The following is a 16463-nucleotide window of genomic DNA, read 5'->3' as shown; positions in this document are numbered from 1 at the left end:
GTGTTGGCCACCGTCCCTGAAGCTGCCAGATCATCATCAACATATAAAACAACCTTGTGACAAAATTTGTGTGTTTTCCGTGAAGAAGGTAGAGAAATATTTAAGAGTGAATCGTTCACCACTATAACCTTTAATAGTTGTGGAAAAATACAATACTTCGAACATTTCATTTATCAAAGGTACACAAAGCAAAACACGAAGGAACATAAAATGACGCATTTTTCTATATTAAAAATAATGTTTGGAATTTCATTTTAATCCACTCAAACATGCATTAAAGATTCTATTATTGACCAAGATCAAAAACTTGTTCTATTCTGAACAATTAAAAATAACAAACAATAGTCAAAGTACACTGCCCACAGGACCGCCTAGAGATATTAGAGAGGGAAACTCTTTTCTTTGAATATAAGTGGGAAAAAACTGTGGATAAGAATAACAAGAGTCTGCAATAGAAAAAAAATGTTGAAATAAATAACATTTTTTTTGTGAATAAGGGTGGCACATGAGAATAAATGTCAAATATAATTGTTTTACAGTCCTTTTTTTATCAAAACTGTCGCTACTTTATTAAAAGTAGTCTCTCACCACACCTCGGAAATCTTGTCCACTGATTTTGGTCTCATGCACTTCCAAAAAGGCCAAAAAGGCTGACCAATTAAAGACAAGTTTACAGCTTTGAGATATCCACTCAAGACACAACCCCCACTCCCCCCCACCAAACCCAAGGATTACTCTTCGAGAACAAGGGCCACTATCGCGGCGAACGGGCATTCTTCGGATTAAAGTCCCACCCCTCAGTGGAGTTCAGCTGAGGGGGTCACTCAGACACTCTGCCATGCTTTCGAAATTTTCTGCTGCCTTTTCATCAATGTCTCAAAAAGAATCTTTATTGGAGCATAATGGGCTCCACCCGAAAATTCGGGCTCTGAAATAGCCATATTTTTTTGTACTACTTGGCTTTTTACCCTTTCCATGACAGGACTGAATAATGATCCAACAGGATCCATTAAGGCAGAATATGGCTAAATTTGACCCTCATCCTTTAAATGACAACTTTAAATGGTAACTCAGTACATTGATGCCAGGATACAAGCCAGGATGAAACCAGGATACAACGGAAGTATACGAAGTCGTAGGAGTTCCGAAACACCAGCTTCTATAGGAAACCGTGATTTTTTACATCGCTAATCAAAAACCCCGCGTCATTTTTTGTGTTTATTTTATTGCTGTTTTCTTTTTAACAATTATTAACTTTTGATCAATGTTTTCATTTTAAAGTGTCTAGGTTAAGTTATAATTACAGGGGTTAGACAAAAAGGTTAAGATAGGTAAAATTTTGTCGAAGTTCTAATCAGCATAACTTTGCGTAGAATAGTCCGATTTTGATAAAACCGGGACCATCTGAGGCGGAAACTCTTCTAGTATACTGTCCTTATGTAAAACCTTGGATTGGCCAATGGCCACCGGAGATGTTCCGTGTTTTCCGAGGGTATGTCAAAAATGCATTTTTTCTTCTTCTTGTCATTTTATGTTTACTTACGTCATGTTTTATGCTTTCCCCAGAAACAAGAACTAATATGCTGACCAATGCTGGCTGCAGATCGAAAATCCGTTAGGTATAAGCAAAGATATGGCCGTTTTCGTGAAAATGGTACGGAATTGGCCATACATCCTGAACTAATGTCACTTTCTCAGAACACCCGGAACCAGTTACAAATTGACCAGAGAGTCTTACAGTCCTCAAAATGTATTTTTGAAGAAGATCCTATATTCATTGTCTTTGCAAAGCATTAATTTTGACACCCATATATGCATGGTTCCAGATGGTGCTAAAACCGGCACCTTCTGGAAGGCCCTTGGAACCATTTATAAGGGTGGCAGTGGACACTATCATTCTGGAAATGTTTCTGTAATAATTGTCTCGCAAAGCCATGAAGTTAGATTCTCATATTAGCATTATTCCGTCATCTTTTCATCATGTTCCTGGAACCGTTTTTACGGAAGTGGCAATATCTCTTCGTAGTATAAATGGATTCTCGATCCACAGCCACCATTGGTCGGCATATTAGTTCTAGTTTTTGGAGAAAGCGTAAAAAATGATGAAAGTCATCGTCACATAAAATGACAAGCAGTGGAAAAAATGAGTTTTGAACATACCTTCGGAAAAGCCGGAACATCTCCGGTGGCCAAGATCCAATCTTAGGTTTTGTAAGGGGACAGTATACTAGAAGAGTGTCCGCTTCTGATGGTCCTGGTTTTGTCAAAATCAGATTATTCTACGCGAAGTTATGCTGATTTGAATTTTGACATAATTTTACCTACCTCAACCTTTTTGTCTAACCCCTGTAATTGACGTACCCTTGGTTGGCACCCAAAGGCCTGACCAAACTTTCCCTTTAACTATGTTGTTCCCGCTGCATTTGACATGAACCTAGGTTGTCCTCTTCTGGTATCCTTCCTCTACGGTGTTGAACTTAATCCAGAATTGAAAAAGCCTGATTAATCCACCTAGCGGTGATGGTGCCTTTCTCGAGCATTATAAAAAATAGTATTTTGGCCAACCAAGAACCAATGCATTGTTCAACTGCCAATATCTTCGGTTGCAGTGACTCTTTTCCAACTCTTTAAAAGGTTTCTGAAAATTTCGAATAGAACATACGAAAAAATAAGTAGCAAAAGGGCTTGATGAAAAAATAAAAATTATTTCATACAAAAGAAGTTTTTATTTTAGGGGGGTCCCGTAGCGTAGTTGGCTACACGTTCGCCTTACAAGCGAATGGTCATGGGTTCGATTCCCAGCCCCTCCACTAAAACCCTCGTCAGTCGCCAGATGCGCAGCCTATGCGGTGGCGTATTGGGGTGCACGCCTCACCGTCACGGCTGCCTGATGACGACTGACAACTTGTTCTTCTCGGAGGCATTCCTCCAACGTTACCCGGATAAATGGCAACCGGACAATGCAACGATCATTGGATACACACGACATGGACAAAACGAACACAATGGACTCACGACGAGATGGACCGGCAACGACAACAACAATGAATAATGGAAAAAGTCTAAAAATAGATTCTGTGTGGATTCTGGCTGCAGAATACCACAGTAGATCTCGGCACAGTAGCGGTCAAGTAACACAGAGTGCCTATCAAATAAATAAAGGAATAAAAAAAAAGAAGTTTACCAAAGTGCACCTCGGTACCACCACTACGACTTTGTTTGGACTTCCCAGCATGCATTAAAACTAAATCTAGCTGCTTATGACTGCAAATCAGCGATTCCGATTTCGAAAAAAGTGAATAATTTTGAAATACCAAATATGGGTATTCGTATAATATACGGAAGGCTGCGATGGGCTGGATACCTATTTCACACATGTACTAAAAGAGCATCAAAAGCAGCTTAAATAGACAGAATATAACTTGGAAGGTGCCGTATGCTTCGTGATATGCTGTGTACACGATGGCTTATCCAACTGGATCTTATCCTGTGTATGAAGTCCTTGGGCGTCTTAGAACATATGTACAACTCAGAACAATACACAACTTCCTAGTTTAAATATCATAGGTCTGTGTCATGATAAAATAAACATCAATAGACTGCGCAAACATGTACATTATGTTCATTGATAACGTTTCTGATTTACCGCCGATGAATGATTTTCATACCCACTCTTCAACGAAAAATAACCGTCGTACTGACGATTCATGTCTGCTTCCGATTTTGATTACCTAGCTAAACAATTGCATCATGTGATTGATGCAATGTTAAAAGCAAATACCAGAGCTGAAGCTGTTCATGTTGGTATCAAATTTACTCAAACAATTGTTATTGGACTTCGTTTAAATGGATTCAAATATTGTTTTGAAAATTTTAAATTGGGGTGCCCACTCTTAAAAGGGTAAAGAAGATGAATTATTCAACTTCCTATCAGTTCATAACTGAAACATATTTAAAACTTGGACTCTTCACTAAAAGAGATCCAAATTATTTCATTTACCGAAATGATCTCCCGCCTGTCTGTGGTGGGGTCGCCATTGTCATAAATAGACGTATCAAACATAAATTACATTCTTTATTTGAAACTATAGTTTATGAAACCTTGGGAGTCTGTTGAAACAAATTTTGGACAATTCTTTTTTTATTACTGCCTACTTTCCTTTCCAGTTCAATGGGCAGCAAAGGAATTTGTTGAGAGCTGATCTTCAAATTCTAACTCGCAACAAATCCAAATTTTTCATAATTGGTGACTTTATTGCCAAACACCGTTCATGGAATAATGCTCAAAGCAATTCCAATGGTAAATTTTTTTTTGAAGATCGTTCTGCGGTATATTATACTATTCAATATCCCAATGGACCAACTTGTTTTTCTTCCAGTCGAAATCCTTCTACAATTGATTTAGTTTTAACGGATTCTAGTCAGCTGTGTGGCCAACCGGTAACTCACTGACTTCGACTCTGATCACCTTCCTGTGACATTTGAAATCTCACAAGAAGCCATTAACAATCCAATCAGCTCTACCTTTGATTGTCATAGAGCCGATTGGAATTTATCTAATACGGATATCGATAGGCATTTTGATGTTGATATTCCTCTCGGTACCAAAAAGTGATATTGATAATGCTCTCGTATTTTTGATAAATTTAATTGTCGAAGCCAAAGGCATTGCAATTCCTAATTGTGAAATTAAATTCAACTTCATTTTTATTCACGTCTTAAAAATGTGAGGCGAAGGGAATACCATAGAACTCACGATCCCGCGTTTAAAGTTATTTGACGAGATTTGCAAAATAAAATTAAAAATCGTTTCGATATTCTGAGAAATACCTACTTTGAGAAAAATGTCTCAAAGTTGGATCCCAGTTCGAAACCCTATTGGAAATAGACGAAAAATCTTTAGAAAAAACCTCAAAAGCTAATTCCAGCGCTTAAAAAGGGGAAATGAAAATTAATTAATAAATGACGAGAAGGCTCAAACTTGCTCAGCAGTTTGAGAGTTCCCATAATTTTAGTTTACGTCACTAGTCCTATTGAGGATCAGGTCACGTGGAGGTTTGAATACATTCCTAATCAAGAGAATGAACCCTTCGATGGGAACTAATTTGGATGATCTCACCTGTTATAAAAAAAATGAAAAATATGAAAGCCCCGGGTGATGATGGTATTTTCTACATACTCATCAAAAAATTTCCTGAGAGCTCTTTAACTTTTTGTTTAATTGCTTCTTCTTCATTGGCATTGTATCCCCCACTGGGATATTGCTGCCTCGCAGCTTTATTAGGCACTTCCACAGTTATGATGTATTATGTGCATTTAGACCAAAACTGTTTATATGACGCTGATGAACTGGCAGCAAGGCCCACTTCCGACGAGATTCACACGGAAAAATAAAATAATCATGCAGCACTGCACAGTATTATCTGTCACAAAATCGAGCTTGTTTTGTCGCGGACAATGTCGCATGGCACCAAATTGAAGTTCGGAAGTCGATTTCCACACTTCTGATCACTATTCCGACAATGTGTTGATAGCAAATTCAAATTTTGTTTTGACGTTCATGATGTCGGAAGTAAGATCGGAAGTAAAACGTCGGAAGTCGGAATACAATTTAGTGCTGGCGACACAATAACTGCGAGGATTCTAAGCCAAGTTACCACTTCTGCATTCGTAAATCATGAGGCTAACACGATGATACATTTATGCCCAGAGAAGTCGAGACAATTTCCAATCCGAAAATTGTCCGGACCGGTATCGGGAATCGGGCCAGCTCGAAAATCAATAACAGGAGTGAGTACCTTCTAAACTACATTACCAATAATGGAATTGATATATGTAATAGGGGAGATGCGCCAACATTTATAAACGCAATTAGACAGGAAATTCTGGATTTAACACTTTGTAGTCCAAGAATCTCGCAAAAAAAAATTGGCTTGTATCAGATGAAATATCTATATCTTATCACAAGTAAATTCTATTTGAATATAAGCCTGGCCAACAACTCATTCAAAATATAAGAGATCCCAGAAAAACAAACTGGGAGCTTTATAACCTAAAACTAGAAGCTGGAGGGAAAACATTAACAATTAACTCAAGCTATGTTACACAACTTAAAGAAAGTTAAAAAAAACTTTCAAACTTAATCGAATATGCATATAAGATTCTATCACAAACGCCCGAATGACACTCGCCCGAATGTAACAGTCGCCCGAATTCCATTCGCCCGAAAAGACCAAACGCCCGAAAAGACCATTCGCCCGAATGGACCATTCGCCCGAATAGGTCATATATTTATGAATACATCCAGATTCTATAACAACATGTTATTTTTTCTAATCATATTAAAATAAAAAATATGCCAATCACCTGGAATATATGAACGTACCAGTTTGTCTAGTTTTTCATTCTTTTCTGCCATTTTAGATGTCTTCTTAGCCTGCAGTTGTCGTAGGGTATCAGTAGTGGTCGCATTTCTTTCTTCTAGTTGGAACTGTTTTGGAACGCTGTAAAACGGAGGACTTCCTCGTTTCGAAAGCGTATTCCACTTATTGTGCCGTTTGGTCGCTTGGCATAATTAATGGCTTATATGGTCGTTTGACATAAGTTTGCCTTCTTAATGTCATGGGCTGTTCTTTGGGTCATTTATGTGTAACGTCCATTATGCCTAACGGGTACACCCTATTCACATAATACTTGTTTACATAAAAAATACGTTTCTTTGGGCAAGATTTTCGAACCTCCTTGAATGCCTTTGTTATATCTTAACATGAAAAAATTGCTAAGGTAACAAACTTTTTATAGGCAAGTTGAAGTATGTCGAATGCCGATTGTACACACTTAGTTTTTATTTCTGCAGCTCGGCAAAAATCCGCACAGCCGTGCGCCAGCAAAATAAAAAACTGATATTTCAGCAGAAATGACATTTGTTAGCTGATTTTCGGCAAAATATTTGCTGATTTTCAGCAATTTTGACTCTCGGCAAAAAACATGATTGCTGGGGCACGGCTGTGCGAATCTCGGTAAAAGTTGACCATTTTGCTGAGATCCCGGTAAAAAAAATTAAGTAATCTCAATCGCTGATGTTTTCTAAAACAAAACTTTGGTTGAGGAGAAAGAAAAATCCTTGAAACTTGGATTTGGGAAAACACTTTCCTCAGCACTAGTCTCAGCCATCTTAAAATCCAATAGTGTATACTCTGGATCTAACGTATACTGATGAATTTCGTTCCGTCAATGAACAAAGGTTGTATCATGCGTCTCCCGTATTTCAGCATTAATACCAAAGAGGACGGTGTTGACCTTCGCCTACAGTTCCGTGAATTGTGAACACTTGAGCAAATTGTTGTGGAGCAGTTAAGAATGTTCCATCAATTATCCAAATCTTGGCTTGTGCTTACAACACTGAATGATATATTGATGGAAATAGAAAGATCGTCCCATCATAACCATGGATAGTCGATCGCAAGAAAGGTTCTGCGTCCTATGTTGTCATATAGCATCTGTCAATATGCACATATAAATCGTCGCATTCTGATGGTTAAAAGCAGGGTAGAAATATTTCACAGTCAATGCAGTGAAAAACATGGATCTCAGTATAATCTGCAGTCGCGTTCAACTCCGCCGTGGTGAGTGCGACTGGGTGCAGCCGAAAAATCATTTCCAACACCGACAGTTCAATTTTGCATTCAGCCACTCACAAGTCGCTCTGACAGGCTGCTCAGTTCGCGCCTTTACCGTATGACTGTGTGAGTGGCCCATTTAAACGCGTGGTGATTTTTTTCACTTTGCTGGGTGCATGTGTACATTTTGCTGTGGTAAATTTCATCTTCGCGGCGCAGTGGGTGATGTGAGTTCTGTTGTTTACTTTAATGCCTCTCAGGGCCTGTGAGGTTGATTTCAAAGCAGGAAGAAAATAAAAACATGATATAAAAAAACATCACCTTCATCCAGTGCTGCCGAAAATTTACAACCCTGGTTAAAAGAGTTCATCACGTCGTCACCGGCGTTACATTATACGACGTGGCTCGGTAAGGCTTATCTTCAAAGCGAATTTTGCTTGAACACTTAGGCAAGAAATCATGTCTTCAATACATTTAGAAAGAACAATGTATGAAGAAAAGAAGGGTGAATTCCTGTTTGCGCCTCTTATTTTTGGCGATTGGTTTAAATAAATACCCTTGCAACGTTATTTTTCGCTACAGCTCTAATTATTCCGTCAGGTTTTGATTCATTTCAGGATGTTTGTGGACCGGTATAAGTGACCAGCATACATAAAAAATATTTTAATATCTGATTCTCTCAACAATGCTGAGCGATTGAAACTGACTTTTTTTTCTATGTGAATGGATTGCAAGACAGTGCTGAATAGATTTTATTAAAAATCAATGTTAAATTGGGCTTTACACCTCGGGATTACACCGGATTTTGGTCCCTGTGCCCTGGGGAAAAAAACTGCGGAACAAATTCCCGAGGTGGGAAGCTACCTTAAAGGACTTTATGCATACGTATATAAAGAAATCAAGTCATTATTTGAATGTTATGAACAAGAAAGTACATAATGTCGTTATTTTTCTTATTATTTCACACATAAACGAAACGAATTACATGTGAGAGACGTGTATGTACATCAAAATATGAGATAAGTGGGAAACCAAATACTCCCGTTTCTGTTTTTACACGGCCGTGCATCCCTCGTCCAATCCATTCACATAGAAAAAAAGTCAGTTTCAATCGCTCAGCATTGTTGAGAGAATCAGATATTAAAATATTTTTTTATGTATGCTGGTCACTTATACCGGTCCACAAACATCCTGAATGAATCAAACTGACGGAATAATTAGAGTTGTAGCGAAAATAACGTTGCAAGGGTATTTATTTAAACCAATCGCCAAAAAATAAGAGGCGCAAACAGGAATTCATTCTTCTTTCTTCATACATTGTTCTTTCAAATGTATTGAAGACATGATTTCTTGCCTAAGTGTTCAAGCAAAATTCGCTTTAAAGATAAGCCTTACCGAGCCACGTCGTATAATGTAACGCCGGTGACGACGTGATGAACTCTTTTAACCATCAGAATGCGACGATTTATATGTGCATATTGACAGATGCTATATGACAACATAGGACGCAGAACCTTTCTTGCGATCGACTATCCATGGTTATGATGGGACGATCTTTCTATTTCCATCGATATATCATTCAGTGTTGTAAGAACAAGCCAAGATTTGGATAATTGATGGAACATTCTTAACTGCTCCACAACAATTTGCTCAAGTGTTCACAATTCACGGAACTGTAGGCGAAGGTCAACACCGTTCTCTTGGTATTAATGCTGAAATACGGGAACGTATGATACAGCCTTTTGTTCATTGACGGAACGAAATTCATCAGTATACGTTAGATCCAGAGTATACACTATTGGATTTTAAGATGGCTGAGACTAGTGCTGAGGAAAGTGTTTTCCCAAATCCAAGTTTCAAGGATTTTCTTTCTTTTCTCCTCAACCAAAGTTTTGTTTTAGAAAACATCAGCGATTGAGATTACTTAATTTTTTTTACCGGGATCTCAGCAAAATGGTCAACTTTTACCGAGATTCGTACAGCCGTGCCCCAGCAATCATGTTTTTTGCCGAGAGTCAAAATTGCTGAAAATCAGCAAATATTTTGCCGAAAATCAGCTAACAAATGTCATTTCTGCTGAAATATCAGTTTTTTATTTTGCTGGCGCACGGCTGTGCGGATTTTTGCCGAGCTGCAGAAATAAAAACTAAGTGTGTACAATCGGCATTCGACATACTTCAACTTGCCTATAAAAAGTTTGTTACCTTAGCAATTTTTTCATGTTAAGATATAACAAAGGCATTCAAGGAGGTTCGAAAATCTTGCCCAAAGAAACGTATTTTTTATGTAAACAAGTATTATGTGAATAGGTGTACCGTTAGGCATAATGGACGTTACACATAAATGACCCAAAAGAACAGCCCAATGACATTAAGAAGGCAAACTTATGTCAAAAATTTGACCATATAAGCCATTAATTATGCCAAGCGACCAAACGGCACAAATGAAGTGGAATACGCTTTCGAAACGAGGAAGTCCTCCGTTTTACAGCGTTCCAAAACAGTTCCAACTAGAAGAAAGAAATGCGACCACTACTGATACCCTACGACAACTGCAGGCTAAGAAGACATCTAAAATAGCAGAAAAGAAGAGAAAACGAGACAAACTGGTACGTTCATATATTCCAGGTGATTGGCATATTTTTTCTTTTAATATGATTAGAAAAATTAACATGTTGATATAGAATCTGGATGTATTCATAAATATATGACCCAGTGGCGTCGCGTAACCTCACTTTTTACCTGTGCACTGACCCAAAAAGTGAAAATTTTGATATTTTGACAGCCCAAATGGAAAATAAAATTATCAGAGTTGTTTAAACTAATCAAAATCTAGTTATTCTATGCATTTTCGCACACTTGTTCCTTAAATTTAGATCCAGTGCACAGGTAGATTGAGGTTAGGGAAACGCCACTGATATGACCTATTCGGTCGAATGGTCCATTCGGGCGAGTGGTCTATTCGGGCGAGTGGTCCATTCGGGCGAATGGTCTTTTCGGGCGTTTGGTCTTTTCATGAATGGAATTCGAGCGACTGTTCCATTCAGGCGAGTGTCATTCGGCGTTTGTGATAGAATCTTATATGCATATTCGATTAAGTTTGAAAGTTTTTTAACTTTCTTTTAAGTTGTGTAACATAGCTTGAGTTAATTGTTAATGTTTTCCCTCCAGCTTCTAGTTTTAGGTTATAAAGCTCCCAGTTTGTTTTTCTGGGATCTCTTATATTTTGAATGAGTTGTTGGCCAGGCTTATATTCAAATAGAATTTACTGGTGATAAGATATAGATATTTCCATCTGGATACAAGCCAATTTTTTTTTTTGCGAGATTCTTGACCAAAGTGTTAAATCCAGAATTTCCTGTCTAATTGCGTTTATAAATGTTGGCGCATCTCCCCTATTACATATATCAATTCCATTATTGGTAATGTAGTTTAGAAGGTACTCACTCCTGTTATTGATTATCGAGCTGGCCCGATTCCTGATACCGGTCCGGACAATTTTCGGATTGAAATTGTCTCTGACTTCTCTGGGTATAAATGTATCATCGTGTTAGCCTCTATGATTTACGAATGCAGAAGTGGTAACTTGGCTTACGAATCTCGCAGTTATTGTGTCGCCAGCACTAAATTGTATTCCGACTTCCGACGTTTTACTTCCGATCTTACTTCCGACATCATGAACGTCAAAACAAAATTTGAATTTGCTATCAACACATTGTCGGAATAGTGTTCAGAAGTGTGGAAATCGACTTCCGAACTTCAATTTGGTGCCATGCGACATTGTCCGCGATACAAACAAGCTCGATTTTGTGACAGATAATATTGTGCAGTGCTGCATGATTATTTTATTTTTCCGTGTGAATCTCGTTTGAAGTGGGCCTTGCTGCCAGTTCAATCAGCGTCATATAAAACAGTTTTGGTCTAAAATGCACATAATACATCATAACTGTGGAAGTGCCTAATAAAGCTGCGAGGCAGCAATATCCCAGTGGGGGATACAATGCCAATGAAGAAGAAGCAATTAAACAAAAAGTTAAAGAGCTCTCAGGAAATTTTTTGATGAGTATGTAGAAAATGCCATCATCACCGGGGCTTTCATATTTTTTATTTTTTTTATAATAGGTGAGGGTGAGATCATCCAAATTAATTCCCATCGAAGGGTTCATTCTTTTGATTAGGAATGTATTCAAACCTCCGCGTGACCTGATCCTCAATAAGACTAGTGACGTAAACTAAAATTATGGGCACTCTCAAACTGCTGAGCAAGTTTGAGCCTTCTCGTCATTTATTAATTAATTTTCATTTCCCCTTTTTAAGCGCTGGAAGATGAGGGTTTTTTCTAAAGATTTTTCGTCTATTTCCAATAGGGTTTCGAACTGGGATCCAACTTTGAGACATTTTTCTCAAAGTAGGTATTTCTCAGAATATCGGAACGATTTTTAATTTTATTTTGCAAATCTCGTCAAATAACTTTAAACGCGGGATCGTGAGTTCTATGGTATTCCCTTCGCCTCACATTTTTAAGACGTCAATAATAATGGAGTTGACAATTAAATTTGTCAAAGATACGAGAGCATTATCAATATCACTTTTGATATTGAGAGGAATAATAATATCAAAGTTCCTATCGATATATGTTTTAAATAAATTCCAATCAGCTCTATGATAATTAAAAGTAGAGCTGATTGGATTATAAATAGCTTCTTGTGAGATTTCAAACGTCACAGGAAGGTGATCAGAGTCAAAGTCAGCATGGGTTATCAATTGGCCACACAGCTGACTTGAATCCGTTAAAACTAAATCACTTGTAGAAGGATTTCGACTGGAAGAAAAACAAGTTGGTCCATTGGGATATTGTATAATATTAGTATAATATAGTATAATATCCCGCATAACCATCTCCAAATAAAATTTTACCATTGGAATTGGTTTGAGCATTATTCCATGAACGGTGTTTGGCAATGTAGTCACCAATTATGAAAAATTTGGATTTGTTGCGAGTTAGAATTTGAAGATCAGCTTTCAACAAATTCCTTTGCTGCCCATTGAACTGTAAAGGCAAGTAGGCTGCAATAAAAGAGAATTGTCCAAAATTTGTTTCAACAGAAACTCCCAAGGTTTCATAAACTTTAGTTTCAAATAAAGAATATAATTTATGTTTGATACGTCTATTTATGACAATGGCGACCCCACTACAGGTGGGAGATCATATCGGTAAATTAAATAATTTGGATTTTTTAGTGAAGAGTCCAAGTTTTAAATATGTTTCAGTTATGAACTGATAGGAAGTTGAATAATTCATCTTCTTTACCCTTTAAAGAGCGGGCATTCCAATTCAAAATTTTCAAAGAATTATTTGGATCCATTAAAACGAATTTCAATAACAATTTTTTGAGTAAATTTGATACCAACCTGAACAGCTTCAGTTTTGGTTTTTGCTTTGAACATTGCATCAATCATATGATGCAATTGTTCATTAAGAAAATCAAAGTCGGGTGCAGACATGCTACCTGAGTCGTTAGAACGAGCGTTATTTTCCGTTAAAGAATGGATATGAAAATCATTCGTGGTCGGTAAATTTTCAGAAACGCCTGCCTGCAGCGATGCTAGCATAGATAGGCATGTTTGAAAAATTAGACTTCGACGAACTGTTTATTACCCGGTGAGAAGTAGGAGCAAACTTTATCCATTTTGCACGAGATTTGAAAACTTTTTTGCGTGAAGGGCATGACCTGAAATTGGATTTATGATTGCCCCCACAATTGGTACAATTTTAAATTTATTGAATCTTCTCTCACAGGACATGCGTCCTTGGCGTGTGAGGTTCACCACCACAAATGATGGCATTTTGCTTCCATGTGACAATGTTTAGTTCTGTGACCCCACTTTTTGGCACTCCTTACGGCAACTGAGTGGGAATTTCCCCATTCCTGCGGAACAAATGTTCCCATGTACGGACATGGGACATAATACAGGCCTTTTCCAAATTTTTCGTATTATTTAATCTACTTTTATTAAAGTGAACTAAATAAAATTCTTGAAAAATACCCCTCTGGGAAGTACTCATAGAGCAAGATTTCTTTTTCATCTTAATTACTTGGACTATGAAAATTCAAGTAATTGAGAAATTTCAATTTTAATCTCATTCAGAGATTTAACATCACTGGGGAGACCTTCAAGGCGACTTTGGAACAATCGCCCAGTTTTGTCGTCGTATGTGAAGAATTTATGGCGCTCCTCAGTTAAGTACTGAAGAGGAAGTTTGCGGATCTTCAAAGGATCCCGACAGAACACGGCAATCTCTTCCTGGCAATCTGAAATGAAACCCTTGATCCCCTGAAGGTTACTTTAAATCGCATTCCTAAAGCCAGAAACCCCGGCAACAGATACCCCATGGGGCGGATTCCTTTGCTTTTCCGCATGGATCGAATCACCTGGGCTAGAGGTAGATTCGATTTGCTCAATTTCGTCATTAATCAAATTGAAATTTCGTCATGAAACGATAGGAGAAGAATTATTTCCAATGCTAGAGTTAGAAGGAATATCTGAAGTCTCCAGCTCTTCCTTCTATTTTTTCCGCGCTTTGGCAGGACGGTCTTGAATCCTTGTTTCTTAGAAGGAAGTGGAGAATTCAGAGACTCATCCTTCCTCTTGTTTTTACTAATGCTCATTGCTGAGCGTGACGAACGAACAGCCTAGATAGCCGTATGGTGTCGGGAGCTGGTTATCTGGCTAAGGGCCAATTTCTTCACCTTCGCTTAACTCTTAAGCGGTGCTTACCCATACGTTTAAACCTGGTTTAAGGCCTAAGCGGAGGTGAAGAAATCGGCCCTAAGAATAACATTACGGATTGCCTGTTCCAGTGGTAAAAGTCCACCATACAGGTGACTTCTAATTCTCGGTGTGATGCGGCTTTATGCTTACCGTGCCTACGAATTGAATGGTTAGGGGTCTAATAAGAACCTAACCGCAAACGGAGCCTGTGAAGCACCAGGGCCCCCTTCACAGTATTTAGCCCTCGCTGCGCTAACCGGAGCTATGGCGTAGTTGACTTTTTGCTTCTCTGAGATAATCGACACAATCTCAACGTGAGGTTATATAAGAGTGGGGTTATGAATATGTGTTTTACTTAGTTTTTTAACAAATTGTCAGCTATATGGATTCGCATTATGCGTTTTTTACAATATACTTTGTGTTTGTTACCTATATGGATTCGCATTATGCGTTTTTCACAGTGTACTCTGTGTTTCGTCTTTGACGTTCGGCTTCGGCTACTCTTATTCAATCTCAACTTGAGGTTAAAAAGAGTGGTGTTATGAATATGTTTTTACTTAGTTTTTCAACAAATTGTCACCTATATGGATTCGCATTATGCGTTTTTCACAGTGCACTCTGTGTTTCGTCTTTGGCGTTCGTCCATTGTTACGTCCTCAGTGTTTTTGTGACACCTCTCTTTAGTCCCTAGTTTAATGCGTGTGAGTCTACATAATTGGGAGATAAGTGGGAAATCAAATACTCCCGATTCTTTTTTTACACGGGGCCGTGCGTGACGGGGGATGCACGGCCGTGTAAAAACAGAATCGGGTGTGAACAATTTCTTTTTATTAGTGACAAAAAATCTTTCAATCAAGTAAGTTGAAAAGTCTATTCTAGCATATAGTCTATTCGGGCGAATGATCCATTCGAGCGAATGGTCTTTCGGCAAGCGTTTGGTCTTTTCAAGCGTTTGGTCTATTCAAGGAATGGAATTCGGGCGTTTGTCATTCGGGCGAGTGTCATTCGGGCGTTTGTGATAGAACCGCATATAAAGTAAGTTGTAAAGCAAGGGAACGATCTTCTAACAGAGAAAGGGAAATAGAAAGGAGCATTCGATAACACATCTCATAATTCAATAACTACTGCAATGACAAAATATTGTTTTGATCCATGCATTGTTACTTGGATCAATGAAATGTTATCAATAAGATAGATATCAGCAAACCTGGGAAGCTCATTCATGAATGTTAGAGCAGTTAAATGGTGCCCACAAGGAAGCGTATTATCACCTCTGTTGTGGTCTTTAATAGTTGATGATCTTCTCAAAAGTCTGGTACAGGGTTGTTAATCGATAAATTATCGTCGTTAAATTAACGCCAACTTCGATAACGATACCGGTTGTACGATGATGCTTCGTTGACGATAAAGTGAGCGTTGAATCAACGTTATCGATCAGTATGCTTCGTTCAGTTACGTATTATCCATAATCTATATGAATTCCTGTTACTTTTTTGCGCCTGTAGATTAAAAATGGTTCTCTGGAATTTCGCTCTAAAAACATATTATTCTAACTTTTTGCGCCTTGGATTTAGAAATATGTGCTCTATAGATCTCGCCCTCCCTATACGAATTCTTCTATTTTCTTCAAAGATTTTGAAATATGTCCTCTGCAGGATCTCCGCCTTCCTATAACGTACTCCTTAACTTTGCCCTTTGATTAAAAAAATTGTCCGTTTCGATTTCCGCCCCTAGAACATATTATTCGAAGTTTTCTGCGCCTCGTGGATTTAGAAATATGTCTTCTGCAGGATCTCCGCCCTCCGATACGAATTCCTCTATGTTGCGCTCCATGAATTTTTGAATATGTCCTTGCAGGATCTTCGCCTCCCACACGCATTCACTCTAACTTTTTGCTCTAAGTTTTAAAATATAAGTCCTCTACGGGATTCCTCCCCAGAACGTAAATATTATTCAAACTTTTTTGCCGCCCCGTGGATTTGAAATATTCCTCTGTAGGTTCTCCGCCCTCCTATACGAATTCCTCTATTTGCGCCTCCGTAGATGTTCAAACCAATAGGGAACCATGCGC

At 38.2% G+C, this 16463-nt stretch overlaps 1 protein-coding gene across 4 annotated transcripts in view; it reads right to left on the bottom strand.

Moving 5' to 3' along the window:
* The window catches only part of LOC134205763 (uncharacterized), a 474885-nt gene that overhangs the window by 321904 nt on the left and 136518 nt on the right, over positions 1 to 16463 (bottom strand). The gene's annotated exons all lie outside the window — the stretch shown is intronic.

Source organism: Armigeres subalbatus, chromosome 1 (genome assembly GCF_024139115.2).
Source record: "Armigeres subalbatus isolate Guangzhou_Male chromosome 1, GZ_Asu_2, whole genome shotgun sequence".
Lineage (NCBI taxonomy): Eukaryota > Metazoa > Arthropoda > Insecta > Diptera > Culicidae > Armigeres > Armigeres subalbatus.
Note: the sequence above shows the minus strand (reverse complement) of the source record. Positions and strands in the feature narration are given on the sequence as shown.